This window comes from Acinonyx jubatus, chromosome C1 (genome assembly GCF_027475565.1).
Source record: "Acinonyx jubatus isolate Ajub_Pintada_27869175 chromosome C1, VMU_Ajub_asm_v1.0, whole genome shotgun sequence".
NCBI classification, from domain to species: domain Eukaryota; kingdom Metazoa; phylum Chordata; class Mammalia; order Carnivora; family Felidae; genus Acinonyx; species Acinonyx jubatus.
Window position 1 is genome coordinate 73728274 of NC_069381.1, and position 13824 is coordinate 73742097.

General features: G+C 38.5%; 2 long non-coding RNA genes across 5 annotated transcripts in view; one reads left to right on the forward strand and one right to left on the reverse strand.

The window, feature by feature from the left end:
- The window catches only part of LOC128313919 (uncharacterized), a 65214-nt gene that overhangs the window by 12409 nt on the left and 38981 nt on the right, over positions 1-13824 (forward strand). For all 3 annotated transcript variants that reach the window (XR_008295033.1, XR_008295035.1, XR_008295034.1), the window contains one exon: positions 2843-2985. This is a non-coding gene — a long non-coding RNA (uncharacterized LOC128313919). The remainder of the gene's footprint in view (positions 1-2842; positions 2986-13824) is intronic.
- The window catches only part of LOC113599268 (uncharacterized), a 60652-nt gene that overhangs the window by 12337 nt on the left and 34491 nt on the right, over positions 1-13824 (reverse strand). The gene's annotated exons all lie outside the window — the stretch shown is intronic.

A 13824-nucleotide genomic window follows, 5' to 3' on the forward strand; every position in this document is an offset into this window, starting at 1 on the left:
GTTGATCCTTCCATTAAAGACCCAGAAAAAGTCTCCCTGTTCACACTTCCAAAACTTAACAGAGATTTTTTAAAAAAAGGAAATCATCAGCAGATGGAGTATTTAAAATGTTTTACATCCTCCAACCTTTCCTAATATTCTTTCCTTGAATAATTTTCCTTTAAAAATCAAGTTGTTGGGGCGCCTGGGTGGCTCAGTCAGGTAAGCATCTGACTCTTGATTTTGGCTCAGGTCATGATCTCATAGTCGTGAGATCGAGCCCCACATCAAGCTTCATGCTAGGCGTGGAGCCTGCTTAAGATTCTCTCTCTCTCCCTCTCTCCCTGTCTCTCTCTCTCTCTCTCTTTCTCTCTCTCTCTCTCTCTCTCTCTCTCTGCCTCTCTTTCTCTCAAAAATAAAAATAAAATTAAAATCGAGTTGTTCACTTAAAAAAACTAAAAAAAGATACAGGCCATTATTGTTGCTGAGGTCCCAGAACAGAGGCCCGAGATGTGAATTTGTTGCAAAATCAAACTCATCTGGGGCTCTGTCTGATAGGCAGTGGGACTGGAGATCACCTTCCTCACCCCTTCATCCCCCAGCATGTAGATGAGCTCAGGGGACAACAGGACAGTGTAGATGGAAGGTCAAGGAGGCACAGGGGTCAAGCTAAGTTCCAGCCTTAGGACAGGGGCTAGAAAAGAGTGTGGCTTTAGAACAACACAGTGAAGAGCAACAGGATGGTCCTCAACCTGCACCCCATCCTTTCCCCCTGGGTCAAAGCCAAAATCACAGATAGAAGAATCTTGTATGTGAAAAGCAATATAGAACAAAGCCCTGTATTACTCAGGTCTCTGTAAGCATACAACACACATACCGAATGTGCTTGGTGGCCTAACACCAGGGCTGACACAGGTGAGAAGAAGGTATGCCTCCACGCTGACAGGGGCCAAGGATCCCCAGCTGGGAGCAGTAAGAGATCATGTCATAACATTGGAGTGCAGGAGATGCTCTTTCTTTACCTCTACCCCCGCCCAAAGACTTCCTGCAGTAATCAGAAAGGATTTGGGTCAGGAGGTAGAGATTAAACCAAAATTTACTTTTTGACTCCTCTTGGGACCCTATCACACAGACTTGACTGTGACACCATCTCTCCTTCCCCTCGGGAACCTGTCACGGCCTTGAACACCACCTAAGTGAGTGTTCAAATCGAAATGTGGAGTCCAAACAGAATCCCCATAGTTGAACCAACTAGCTCCCTCCAGAAATTCCGTGCTCAGACAGTGAGAAAAAGGCAGGTGAATGCACTTCTTACCTGCCTCTGTGAAGCATTGCTGAGCTTGGCACCTACAGAAAGTAATTTGCTTACAGTACACTTATAGTAAAAGGTTGGGGTGACCAGTTGTTACATCTCTCCCCATCCTCTGCTTCTCAGTGTTTGAGTCTTTGCTACTAATTGACAGTTTCTAGGTGAGGGATCATTCACGTAAAAGAGTAAAGATTTGTTACTTTACTTGCACTTTGTCAGCAGGACTCACTGCCAAAGTTTTAGGTCAGAAGAGCTCTGGGCAGCTGGAGGTGACCGCTCCAGCCATCCCAGGAGTACAACTGGGGCCTCTTTTTTTTTTTATTATTGTAAAAGAGCACAGGATATGACAGTTGAACCAGTGCGTCACCACAAAGTGCAAGTGGAGTGACAGACAGAGTGACAGACAAATTAAAGAGTAAGTTCTGTCTAGCAATTTTGGGTGACAGCACTTAAAATTTTTAGCTCTAGGATTGTTTAGGAATGACAGTATGCAGCTGAGAAAGGCAGCCTACCCACTATAAAAAGGAATTTGTGTGCGAACTTAGAAAACGCAGCCCTCCAAACTGAAGAAAAAAAAAGTCTACGTATGTTTTTAAATAGTAACCCATTAACCTTTTACACAGTCTTCAAATCATCTAAGGCCACATGTCCTCATTAGCCCAATGTTTGGATCAAGGCTTTCAGACAGATTTTGTTTCACCACCCCTGTAGAAACCCCTAGAAAACGGATTTCGCATACATGCGTTGTTGTCATTGTTCTGACCAATGAATGGACTGTGCTATCACAAACATCAGCTCCTGACCAGAAAAAGGCATCATGGTAAAACGTCTTCTTGGTAAGGCGTTCACTGCACAAGATGACAAATCGCACCAGAATTTGCAATGATCTCCTTGGGAGTAGTACTAAATAGGGATAAGTACTCGTCACTCACTGAGTACTTACCATCCACGGGAAAACTGTGCTAAGTACTTTGTCCTCATCCATCTCTGACATATCTAATGGACACTTAAGAAGTGTATGTTGGCGAGGGGTGCCTGGGTGGCTCAGTTGGTTGAGCATCTGATTTCGGCTCAGGTCATGATCTCACTGTTTGTGGGTTCCAGCCCCACGTCAGGCTCTTTGCTGACAGCTCGGAGCCTGGAAGCCTGCTTCAGATTCTGTGTCTCCCTCTCTCTCTGCCCCTCCCCCACTCACACTCTGTCTCTTTCTCTCTCAAAGATAAATAAACATTAAAAAAAAATTTAAGAAGTGTGTGTTGGCAGGAATGAGGAAAGGAAGAGAGTTTTGGTGTAATTTAAAACTTTTACTGAGCATTTACTCTTTTGTCAGTCATTTTAAGAACCCGAAAAGCAAGCTGTTAAGCAGACAGCATTATTCCTTTTTTCCACTGGAATTTATTGAAGCAGGTCCCACACCCAGCCAGAAACATGCCTAAATTGCCTTTTGAATATTTGCACTTGTGGCCTTCAATCACAGGTAACACAGCTGCCGACAACTAAGACTAATAGCTCAGAAGTTAAAGGAAATGACCCCGACTTTTCCTCACTTCACAGAAACTCTGAAATGGCTCCAGATACCATGAGCTCCTTACTTCTCCTTTGCTTTGTTCACTCTGAGGATTTGAAGGCAAGCAGCACCCACCCCACCCCCCAGGTGTGAACAACAGGAGATTACTCATAGATGGTATAAACAGAAGGTGAGTGCAAAGGTCCAGGCCGGGCCTCAGTTGTCATCTAAACAGACACATCAGCTACAAAGCTTGTCCAAACATTCATCACAAACAGGTTTCAGAATGCTTTATATGGATCGGAGCCAGGTTTTTACCTTGTCGGTATCCCAGAAAGATGACCTATCTCAGTGCAATGAACTTTCAAATAACAATAAAAATTATTTGATTAGAAGAAAGAACAGGGCGGGAGGGTGAGCCTCCTGTGACTCACACAGAGCCTGAGGAAGGCGGGAAGAGCTGGCCCCCTACAGAATCCATACCACCCTGCAGATTGAATTCAACAAGCTATTCAGGATGATTTTGTGAGTAAGCATGAAATTGAAATTACACCATCTCCTGGGTCAGAGTGTTGTAAACCCTTTTTCCTTCATTATTTCAGAATTTTTTTTTTTTTAATACTGGTGCTTTGTTAGAGCTCACAAAATAACTAGTTTGTAAACTACAAGAAGAAATGTATGTCTTCTTATTTCCATTGTGTTGGAAGGACTTGGTAAGGAATGTTACTGTTAACTATCACTTACCATGTTGTCACTATTACTATTAATTATTATTACCAACCTAAAGCTCGTCCTCCACAACCACACACTTTGCACCTGCAAAACAATATAGACAAACAGCCATTCAAATATAATTTGTGTTTCTTCCTTTGTTGCCAACCCAGTCTGATTCCAAATGGTTTCTTTTTTTTTTTAATATGAAATTTATTGTCAAATTGGTTTCCATATAGCACCCAGTGATCATCCCAACAGGTGCCCTCCTCAATGCCCATCACCCACTTCCCCCTCCCTCTCCCCGCCCATCAACCCTCAGTTTATTCTCAATTTTTAAGAGTCTCTTATGGTTTGCCTCCCTCCCTCTCTAACTTTTTTCCCCTTGCCCTCCCCCATGGTCTTCTGTTAAGTTTCTCAGGATCCACATAAGAGTGAAAACATATGATATCTGCCTTTCTCTGTATGACTTATTTCACTTAGCATAACACTCTCCAGTTCCATCCACGTTGCTACAAAAGGCCAGATTTCATTCTTTCTCATTGCCAAGTAGTATTCCACTGTATATATAAACCACAACTTCTTTATCCATTAATCAGTTGATGGACATTTAGGCTCTTTCCATAATTTGGCTATTGTTGAAAGTGCTGCTATAAACACTAGGGTACAAGTGCCCCTATGCATCAGCACTCCTGTAGCCCTTGGGTAAATTCCAACTGGTTTCTATTCACCTCCTGACTCATAGCCCAGACTTTCATTTGCTGCTGATTCCTATCCTTTCAGGCTTGATATTAAAGGGGGGGGAGGGTGAAACATAATTTTCTTAAAAAATGCATTTAAAAAGTATTTAATACTTATTCAAAGGTTAATTTTAAAACCCTGTGAAAATTATGGCTAGAAATAAACTTTCTTCACCTGAGTAATGACATCATTGTAAAGCTAGAGCAATCATAATATTTAATGATAAAATTATAGAATAACTCCCATTTAAATCACAAACAAAACAAGATGCCCACCATCCTATTATCACTGCTTCTATACAATATTATCATGGGTGTTTTACAATAATAAGGTAAGAAGGTAAAATAAAATGTATAAAAATTAGGAAAGATAAAACTGCTGTTTCCATCCAACATGACTATCTATAGAGTATATTCAAAATTATCTGCAAACTTTTTAAACCAGTAACAGAGTTCAGCAAAGTGATCAGACAGATAAAAGTAATTTAACCAGCTAACACATATTATATTCTTATTGTGGGCCAAACACAGTTCTAGGTACTTTCCATATATTATTAACTAATCCATTAACTAATCTAATACAACAGCCTTCTGACAATAATACAATTACTATTTCCAAAGAAAACTGATGTACAGAAAGATTAAGGAACTTACTGTTAGAGGTTGAATTGTGTTCCCCAGAAGACACGGTGAAGCCCTAACCCCTGGTACTTGTGAATATGACCCTATTGAAAATCAGATCTTTGCAGATGTAATCGATTTAAGATGATACCGTTAGGGTGGGTTCTAATCTAACATGATTGATGCCCTTTTAAGAATAGGGAATTGGGGCACAGACACGCACAGGGAGATCATTATGTGACAACAAAGTCAGAGAGTGGAGGCATGCAGTTGCAAACCAAGGAATGCCAAAGATGATTCGCAATCATCAGAAGCTAGGAAGAGGAAAGGAAGGAGTCCCCTGCAGTTTTCAGGGGGAACGTGACCCTGCCAACAGTTTGATTTCAGACTTTTAGCCTCCAGAACTGTGAGATAATAAATTTCTGTTGTTCTGAGCCACACAGATTGTGGTACTTTGTTAGGGCTGCCCTACCAACCTAATAAACTTGCCAAGAATCACACAACTAGTAAAATGACAAAGCTGGGACATAAGATCAGCATACCAAAATCAATACACTCAACACCAGTAAAAACAAGTTAGAAAATGTAATGTAAAAACAGATACTATTTACAATTACATAAAATACAAGATGCCTTAAAATAAATATAATAAAAAATGTTTAGGCTACAGTCGATTCTCATTATTCGTGGTAATTATGTTCTATAAAGTTGCCACATACACTAAAGTAGCAAATACTGAACCATTGCTCCTAGGGGAAATACAGGGAAGGGTTCCTGCAAGTTTCTGGTCACATTTTCACTGACTGATCAATATATAACTTTGTTTCATGTGTGTTTCTGTTTTAAAAGACCTTGGTTACTATATATTGTTGATTCATTAACACTAAACTCACAGCCAACAGCACTATAACTCATCCCTGAACAAAGCTTACATAACACATGTATTTTCTCTGAAAGGCACATCCCAGCCTTCTTGCCCTTAGGAGCACTAGATAACACTTCAGCACTATGCTTGAGGGGGATTTTAAACAGTTAAATCACTGGAAAAGGGCAGAACAATATGAAAAATACGGCACTAAATAAACTGCAGAAAGGACACTCATGTTTACAATATGAGAACTAAAACAAGAAAACAAAACATTGCTTTGCTGGAACTCAGCTGGGAACATGGGTGTATGTTAGTCAACTCAAATTTTTTGCTACTCTGCACGTGTTTGCCAATTGACCGTGAATGCACGGTCAGTATTGATGTGGAAGATCACAAATAAATTTTAGGAAGTAGACAAATTCACAAATATGAAATCCACAAATAATGAGGACCAACTGTATTTATGGATAAAATTATAAAACCTTATAAGGGGACCAAAGGAAAAAAAAAAAAAAAGACCTAAGTAAACGGAGATAGAATATGGTCATGAATAGGGAGACTCAGAATTATAAAGATATTAATTTTACTACAAATTAATTCCATCAAAATCCCAAGGAGTATTTTTAAAGAACATGACAAGCTGATCCTAAAATTCAAAGAGAAAAGGAAAGAACCAAGAATCACTAACATAATTTTGAAAACTAAGGTGTAGAGACTTATTCTATAATATATTAGAATAGTTATATTAATTAAGATATACAGGTCTAGACAGATAGAACAGGAGAGCAGAAAAAAGAGACCAGAACCAACAAACACTTACATAGAAATGTTGTTTGTGTCTGAGATGGTATTACAAATCAATGAAGAAGGATTAATTATTCAGAAAACATGATCAAGACCAATAAGTTATCCAAGTAGGAAAAAAGATAGCTTCCTACTTCACATCATATCAAAAATGAATTGGAAAAAAAAATGAAAGATCCAAATGTAAAAAGTAAACAGTCAAAACATTTGGAGGGGCGCCTGGGTGACTCAGTCAGTTAAATGTCAACTCTTGATTTCAGTTCAGGTCATGATCTCACAGTAGTAAGTTGAGCCCACAGCAGGCTCCTTGCTAGGTATGGAGCCTGCTTAAGATTCTCTCTCTCCCTCTGCCCCTCTCCCACTCACGGGCATTCTCATTCTCTCCCTCCCTCTCTCTCACTTTCTCTCTGCCTCTCTCAATAAATAAATAATGAATAAGTAAATAATCAATCATTGGGGAAAAAATAGAGAAGATAATTAATGATTTCCAGGAAGGAACAGATCCATTTAGTAGGACAGGAAAAAGCACAAACCATAAAGGAAAAGATAAATAAATTTGACATTAAATTTTTAAAACTTCTGTTCAAAAAGACACCAAAGTTAAAATGCAATCTATGAAGCTGAGAGAAAGTATTTGCAATGCACATAATGAATAAAAAGTTAATATGTAAGATTTGTATACAAATCCTATAAATGAATAGGAAAAGGACAAAAATCGATTAGAGAAATAGACAAAGAACATGAATGTACAAAAAATACTCAACAGCATTAGTAATCAAAGAAATGCAAAACTTATTTTTTTTTATTTTTTTAATGTTTATTTTTGAGACAGAGAATGAGCGGGGAAGGGGCAGAGAGAGGGAGACACAGAATCCAAAGCAGGCTCCAGGCTCCGAGCTGTCAGCACAGAGCCTGATGAGGGGCTCAAACTCACGGACCATGAGATCATGACCTGAGCCAAAATCAAGAGTCGGACTCTAAACTGACCGAGCTACCAAAGTGCCCCAAAATGCAAAACTTTTAAAATTGCATTTCATACTCATTCGATTGCCAAAAATTATCATACTTCCTAGTCTGATAATCCCACACTTTGGTAAGAATTTGAAGGAACAAGAACTTCCAACAATTCTGATGGAAACTGAATTGTAAGAAACACATTAAAAAAACACAATTTGTCAATACCTACTAAAGTCAAAGTTGTGTGCATCCTTATACTCTGCAATTCATCCTCCAGGTAGAACCTTGGAGACACTTCTTCACGTGTGCATAAGATGACATGTACAAGAACGTGCAGTAGAGCATGATCTGTAACAGCAAAAATCTGTTTCTACCTACATGTTCATCAACAGCAGATTTGATTAAGTATGGTTACAGTCACATAATAAAGTATATAGGCACTAAAATGGATATATCAAAAAACTAAGACACAGAAGGGTGTATAAGAATTTCATTTATAACAGTTTAAAACAGGGGCACATGGGTGGCTCCGTCAGTTAGGTGTCTGACTCTTGATTTCAGCTCAGGTCAGGATCTCACGGTTCATGGGATGTAACCCCATATCAGCCTCCATGCTGTTGGTGTAGAGCCTGCCTGGGATTCTGTTTCTCTCCTCTCTCTGCTCCTTCTCCCGGTCTCACTGTCTCGCTCTCTCAAACTAAATAAATACACATTTTTTTAAGTTTAAAACAAAGCAATATTATATATTATTTATTGATATATACATATATCATAATTGTATGAAACATTCATGGGAAAGATTTAGAACAGTAATTTTTTCTGGGGGAGGGAACAGTATCACAGAGGTCTAGTCAATGGTATCTACAATTCATTATTATCTTTTTAATCTATAGAAGGTTAAAAGTTGATACAAGACAGACTAGGTGAGTGTTTGTTGTCATGTCTTATATAATTTTTTGGGTGCTGGCAATATTTAATTTAAACAGAAAATGTTAAAGCCTGTTGAAGTTGGAAGAACTTGGTGTCAGGTTAAGTCCTAAATTCAGCACTTGCTGTTGAAATTTAGAGCCTGCCATCAAGTTCTATAAATAAGATAATAGAATGTAGGAATTACACTTAATCCTCTAATTACTCTCAGCTTTAATCAAGCCTTTATTAACATAATGTGTCTAGCTCGGGGTCTTAAAACCTGAGAGGGGATTTAGGGAAGAGTAATCAAAACAATGAAAAATAAGTAGGTGATATAAGGAAAGGCAAAGAGAACTGGGATGATTTAGACCAGTTACAGAAAGCAAAGGGGGAAAGATACTGAGGAAGATGCACAGTTTGCTCCTTTTACACTGTCTGTGCCTCAATTAAGGCTGAATAAAATTAGCTGTTTTGGTTATCTACTGCTATGTAGCAAATCACTCTAAAACATAGTGTTTTAAGCAATGATAATTCATTATTTTGCTCCTGAATCTCTAATTTGATCAGGACTTCAGTGAAGATGGTTCTTTGTGGCTCAGTGTGGCATCAGCTGTAACAGCTCACCCCAGGTGATCCATTTGCACAATGCTCCACTCGCATGCTGGCAAGTTGGTGCCAGCTATTGGCTGGAGCTACACTGGGACCACTGGCAATGATCTTCAGTTCTTCTCCTTTGTGGACCTCTCTATGGGTTTCTTGGATTTCCTCACACCATGACGTCTGGATTCCAAGAGCGAGATTCCTACGGGGGCAGGGCATGGCGTTTTTCTATCCTGTCCTAAGAAGTCACATAGTCACTCTCACCAAGCTCTATTAGTCCAAAAAGTCATAGAGACTCACCTAGTTTCAAAGGTTAGGGGTGGGGAACTAGCGAAGAGGAATGTGCACTCCACCTCTTGATGGGGGCATGGCATGGTTATAGAAGAAGTCTGGGTGGGAAGATATCGTTGTTTCCATGTTTGTAAAATACAACGTGCCACACTGACGTACTTGCTCAAATCTCTCTCTGGCTCAGTCTCTTATTCTCACTGCTCCCGTTGAGATCTTATCATGCCATTCTCTTGTTCAGCAATAAGGGACATTGTTCTCCACTCTTCACACATCAGATTTGTTCTGTGGAGCTGCAAGGCTTCATGGAGTCTTGCAATGTGTAATATTTTATGTAATAATTTACATGATAGGTATGGAATAATTTATGGAGGGACCGTGAAACATTCACTTCTGTGACCAAAACTTAGGAAAGGCTGACCAAAAATATTGATGCTTCAGATGCTTTTCTACTTGAGGTTAGCTAAAATAACATGACAGGACATTCATATTTCATGTGACCTGGTGTCAAGCCCATGTGCAGACGTATCAGCAACCCCGGTGAATTCGGAGGAATTTGCACAGCAGTATTTCTGCCACACTCAAGACATTCAAGCAGAATGTTACTCATCCATCAAATCAGATTTTAAAATATTTTTCAGCCTAAAGAAAGACAAGATAGGCCTTGGAAAGTTTTTCTTTAAAGTACGCTGAGGTGTTTGACCTGGGTTTTTTCAGCACAACAGTCAAAAGCGGTGTTTGTCCATTCAAAGATCTGATAGTTGGTCACACCATTAGGCTTCCATTTTCACTCATCCACCAAATGAACACATCGTTTTCTTGTTTTTTTGCTAAACTCAGAAAATCACCTACCACTTTACACCAGAAGTCCTACCACTCCTTTCTTATGAAACTGTTAAATATGCTCCCTGAATGGGTATCAGCTAGACCTGGCTGACATGTGAGACTAGTTTGCCCTAGGGACAGATAGGACTGAGAGGGTTCTTGGACTCTGCCTCTATTAGGTTGGACATAATAAGTCGCTGAGAATCAACCAGTTTTGTCCAACAACAACAACAAAAAAAAAATGGGAATTTCAAATGGCTGTATATATGTATGCATTGTTCAGAGTGAAAAATTTCGTTGCAAAACCCAAGTCAGGGATTTGATTCAAGGCCAGTCTAGAATGAGCCCTAACTAAAGATTCAAATGGTTTTTCCATGTACATAATGTTTTTATGTAAAATCCCAGGAAAGTAGTATCACTAACTGTTAAGTGAGTCAACCACTTCAGTTCTTCAGCAAACAACTAAGAAACGCCTGTTTATCTGGGCTGTCTTTTAGCTGCTATGCAAATTAGTCAATAACATTTAAATAGGACAGTCTTTAAGAAGACATGTGATATTACTGGATAAAGCTGTTGTGGATTTTTTAATGGACCAAATTTCACTGGAACGGTTGAAGATTTTTGTTTTCTAAACTGTGAAGTGGACAAACTAATCTCAATTTACCCCAGAAGTTAGAAGTAATGACAAGAATCCTTAAGCAGTACTTAATAAGTACTTAATACTATAATTATGATCCATAAAATAGATATCCACAAAAACATGACCAAAATGACTGGGAATTATGATCAGTATAACATAATAATAAGGCTGTGGCAGAGTTTACAAGGTAACCACCTATTTGAATTGTCACCAAAAAACCCCACCATATGCTAAGAAAATTAAAATCAAAGAGACATATAATTTAAAAGCTTAACATTAACTTCATTTGATAATCTTTGGGAATAAACATAGGCTTGGGAGACCTTTGTGAGTGTTTCTGGGGAGTACGAAGTATACTGCAATGGTTAAATATTTCTGATTGCTTTTGAATTCCTCCTGTCTTTATAAAGCCTCAACTGTACTAGGTGTGCTCCAAGTTGTGGGTTTAACAACGAAAGGATAAAATTGTGCATTGCACTACCCTGAGCTTCTCTTCTGAGTATAGTCAGTAGCTGACAGCATGCAGTCTGGATATGTGAAAAAGACGAGCCATTTTCTACACCCAGCCATGCAGTTCCATCCCAAAATTCTTCTCTCCAAGCACAACCCTTGGTCCGGAGACAGAAATATGAGGACAAATTCAAAACTTCATATTTTTTTCACATGTAGTGACAAGAACCCCACAATCACTGTCCCACCACATTTGAATCTGTACTGTTCATATTTCTTTGAATTCCTCAAAACTTAGATAAAGTATGCCTTACGTGATCTTTAAGTAACACATTTAAGCAGCATTTCTGAATACATGTTCCATAGAGGTCTAGCTCTACAACATGTTAATAAAATGATTATGACATAAAAGAGTTTCATGTCAATGCTGGGTTAAGCAAATTTATTTATTTATGGTAATTCCTATCAGAATTTTTTATATACCAATATATATTATAAATCTTCTAGGGTATATATAGCATGTTGTATATAGCATTCCAAACTTGTTTCAGTCATGGAGACCATTTTGCAAAAATATCTCAACAACCAAAACAATATCTTGTGAAACTTGGATCTAAGCCATTTCTTACAATATTTTTTTGATACCAATGTTAACTATAGGTTCCTTACTGATAAAATTCCTTTCCAGGCTTCTTATTTATCTCCTTCTGAATCTACTAACGTCTAAATATTTGTTTGGGAGTTTATTTATTCAATGAATACGTATTAAATGCCTACTATATTCAAACCACTATTATGGGCTTTGGAGACACAGAAATGAGCAATTTTTTTGAGAGTACAATTGGGGGACGGGCAGAGAGAGGGGGACAGAGGATCTGAAGTGGACTCTGAGTAGACAGGCTGACAGCAGCAAGTCCAATGTGGGGTTCAAACTCACGAACTGCAAGATCATGACCTGAGCCTAAGTTGGATGCTCAACGAACTTAGCCACCCAAGTGTCCCAGAAATGAGCAATTTTTAAAATTTCCCTTTCCTTACAGAACTTACATTCTAAAGGAGATGTCAATTTACACATAAATAAAATTTCAAGATTGCAGATATGGATAACAGCTAATGAAAAAAATAAAAACAAGATAATGAACTAGAGAGTTTCTTGGTGGTAACTAGAGTGTTCGTGGCATTTCATAAAAGCAATCAGCATGATTTCTTTAAGAAGGTAGCATTAGAACTAAAGGAATATAAAATGAGCCTTTCCCTTTACTAATCTTGCATCCTCTGTATTACTTTTAATCAAAATAATACTTGTACATGGTAAAAAAAAATAAAAATATAATGAACAGTTTATAATAAGAAGTAACTGCTGCTCTGACACTCTGCATCTTAGCTCTAATTCCAGAAGCATCCTCTTTTAATAGTTTATTATGTGAGATTTTCTCGCGATCACCATTACACGGAACCCATAGGTGGAGTTTGACAGAGCAACAAGATGGAAAGATCATGGGTTTCTCAATGATCTTGAGACTATTGTATCAGCCCTAAAGTTCCTTCTTCCATGCAAGAGAGAAATAAATCTATCTTCCTTAAACCTCTGATATTTATCTATTACTTGTAACCAAACCCCATATGATACAGGATCCAGTATTATATCCCAGGCAACTCAAGGGAAAACATTCATAACAGGCACGTCAAATGCATTACATTCTTCTATTTCTACAGAGATAGAATCATGCTACATTTTAGTGTGCTTCCTATTTGGGTTGTGACTTTCCTGTTTTTTGTTTGTTGGTTGGTTGGTTTCCCCTTTTCTAATTCTCTTTTCTGTTTTCTTAAAAGAGAAGAGATGTGCCTGCTTCACCTGGTCATTCATGACATCAGCTCTTAACCCATTCTAATCTTTAAAATGTGTCTCTTCTACTTGAGTCATGCTTCCAGGGCGATTCAGAAGCTTCCAGCCAAACTGTCATGCTGCAATGTCTTTTCCCTAGACTCTTGGTGTAATGCCACAGTTTCTTTTATGACCATTTTTCTCTTTCATGGATATTTACCCTCATTTTTCTAGAGTACACCATAATTTTCTAAGCAAGAAGAGTGCCTGGAAGTAAATGTTCCAGGCCCCTAGATGTTTGAAGAAGTCTGTTTTCTCTTCATACTTTGATTGGTTCTAATTTTTTTTTCTCAGAACATTGCAGGCTTTGTATTGCTCTATTGTCTTCAAGACCCCATACATTTGGGATTGCCACCTGTCAGCCTTATTCCTCTTCCTTTGTTTTTGACCTATATTTTCTTTCTGGAAGCTTCTCAGACATACTGGTTATTTCTGATATCTGAAGTGTCATGATGCTATGTTTAGACAGGTAGTTCTTTTTGCAATCATTTCAACATTGGGTGGGATCTTTCTTTCTTTCTTTCTTTCTTTCTTTCTTTCTTTCTTTCTTTTTCTTTCTTTCTTTTCTTTTCTTTCTTTCTTTTTTAGGGCAGAGAGAGAAAGAGAAAATTCCAATCAGGCTCCACGCTGTGAGCATAGAGCCTGAGGTGGGGCTCAAACTCAAGAACCACGAGATCATGACCTGAGCTGAGATCAAGGGTCAGACGCTTAGCCAACTGAGCCACCCAGAT